Genomic DNA, 2,759 nt, shown 5'->3' with positions numbered 1-2,759 from the left:
CCGCGGGCCCAGCACCAGGGACTTGGCTGTCACCCTCCAGGCGCGGGGGCTCCACAGAGGCCACCGCTTCCTATAAACCTCTCTGCGAACTCCCCCTTCGGAGGTCTGCTTCGGGGCAGCTGGATGTACTTGGCTCTGGAATTTTCCTGCAGGCTCCGATTTGTCCAACGACAATAGTGCTTCCGGCAGCGTCTGAGCCTCCGACTCCCCCTTCCAGACAGTCCCTTTCCCAGTTCTTCTCACATCTGTAAAAGGTTTTATTCCTAAAATACTCACAGTGCATGTGCTTTCCTGTCTAAATCCTGATACAATACTTACAGGCGCTTTCTTTTTTAAACTTTAATTGAAAAATCACACACAAAAAGAGTTGTTCTGGATTATAAGGAAGAATCCCATCTGATATTTAGAATATATACCAGATGCTTGATTTATAGACTGGATGTGTGAGGAATAAGGAAGATTATTAAACAGACGAGCGGAGGATAAGTTACGTATGCTTCTCATGTAGACCGAACTGAGAAAAGACATGAAAAAGAAATAACTATGAGGCCAGCACGTGGTGTGGAGGTTAAGGGCACTGGACTCCCACATGACCTGACCGTGGTTCAAGTCCCAGATCTGGTGGTTTACTTTCTCACTTTCTCTCTCTTTCTCTCTTTCGCTCTGACCCTCTCTGGTCAAATTAAAACAAACAAATAGGGACCAGCAGTTGGCGTAATGACTGAACTCAAAAACCCAGCTAACTGCTTGGTCCTTCTCTATCTTATTTTTATTTTTTTTTTAATTTTTTAAATTTTTAAATTTCTTTTGGAGAGTTTTTTGCAATGGGGCGCGTGCGCTTGCCAGACAGACAGAGACATAGAGACAGAAAGCGAGAAATCACCCCCCAAGGGGGATGGTCACACCGCAATCCCTTCTCCTCCGTTCTCCTCTCAGGATCTTGGGCACGCACGCACACACGCCCGGCGTGAGTTTTAAGGGTCCGAGATGCGAACCGCGGTCGACTACATGGGAGTCCAGTGACATAGCCATTACGCCAACTGCTGGTCCCTCTATCTTATTTTTAATAAGATGAAAAGATAGAGAGGAAGAAATTGGTGGTGAAGCCATTTTTATACTCTTTGGAAATTTTCAATCAGGTTTTACCGTAATTTCTTAGGACATAGCCATAGAAAATAATCAGCCCAGTCTCTATCCTTTAAGAAACTGTCCTCTATGAATTGAAAGAAAAAGGGGTGATTCTTAGCTAGGAAACTCAGTTCTTAAAACATATGGGGCTTGAGGCCAGCAGGTGGCATGGCAGATAAAGGTGCTGGGTTCCCATGTGGCTGACTGCAGTTCGAGTCCCAAACCTGGCAACTTGCTTTCTCACTTTTCCTTTCTCTCTCTTTCTTTGTCTCTGACGGGTCAAGTTAAAAAATAATGAAAACAAATGGAATTAAATAAATAATTCTTTTAAAAAAATATATGAGGCTGACTCTGTGGCCCGGTGATCGATGCAGCCAGATCTCATCTGGCAGACCCCATGGTTCAAGTCCCAAACCCAGGAGCTTGAGAAACATGTCAGGTGCACGTGTATGAGTGCCCAAAATCCCTAAACGAGAAAAAAGAGTGAAGAGGGCCAGCGGGTGGCATGGTCATAAAGGTGCTGGATTCCCATGTGGCTGACCACGGTTCAAGTCCCAGGCCTGGTGGCTTGCTTCTTCACTTTCCCTCTCTCTCTCTGTTTCTCTGGTCAAATTAAAAAACAATAATAACAGTGATTAAGAAAATAATCTTTAAAAAAAGAAGTTGAAGATAAGAAATTGCAGAATGACAATTCCCCACAGGGAGTGCTTTCTCCTCTCCCTCTCCCTCTCCCTCTCCCTCTCCCTCCCTCTCTCTCTCTCTGTTATTCTATTCCTCTCTGGTGAGTGCATGTGCTCTCTGGCAAAGAAAAGACAAAAAACATAAAGTATGAAATTATATGTAGACAGAAGCGAAAATAATGTTGGAGGAGTCTTCGCCATTAAAAAACCCGGAAGTGTAACCCTGGGTATTGCTGAGATGTATAGTAAAGGCTTTAATAGTAAATAAATACGTCAAAGATCCATCTTTTCTTGGGATCAGCAGTTAGCGTAAAGGCTATGTCGCTGGACTCCCATGTAATCGACCGTGGTTTGAGTCCTGGACCCGGTGGCTTGAGCTCACGCTGGGCGCGTGTGCGTGCGTGCCCAAGATCCCGAGAGGAGAATGGAGGAGAAGGGATTGCCGCGTGGCCATCCTCCCTGGGGGGTGATTTCTCGCTTTCTGTCTCTCTGTCTCTCTGTCTCTCTCTGTCTTTCTGGTGAGCGCACGTGCCGTATAGCAAAAACCTCTCCAAAAAAAGATCCATCTTTTCCTTTCTCTTTTGTATGTAGCTTTTTTTTTTTTTTTTCAGCCAAGAAAGGAAATCTGAAAGCAGTTTCCAGTGGAGAGGAATTTTGAAATTCAGTGTTTACTATTCTTCCCAAATCAGACTTGTTTGTCTCCCCTCCCATCCTCACGCACTGAGCGTTTTCACCCAGTGCCTTTAGAACACGCCCACCTCAGGTGGCTGGTCACTTTATCGAATACAAGGTGGCTGACTTTGCCAATTCCCTTTCCCTGCTCTGAATGAAGAAGTCTGGCTCACACAGCAGTAAAATTTTATTTTCACCAAGTAAATATAGATTGCTTTCACCTTGGCTGCTTTTTAAAAGTCTTCTCACTCTCATTCGTGTCCAGAACATACGCCGAAC

This window comes from Tupaia chinensis, unplaced genomic scaffold (genome assembly GCF_000334495.1).
Source record: "Tupaia chinensis unplaced genomic scaffold, TupChi_1.0 Scaffold000248_1, whole genome shotgun sequence".
NCBI classification, from domain to species: domain Eukaryota; kingdom Metazoa; phylum Chordata; class Mammalia; order Scandentia; family Tupaiidae; genus Tupaia; species Tupaia belangeri.
Note: the sequence above shows the minus strand (reverse complement) of the source record.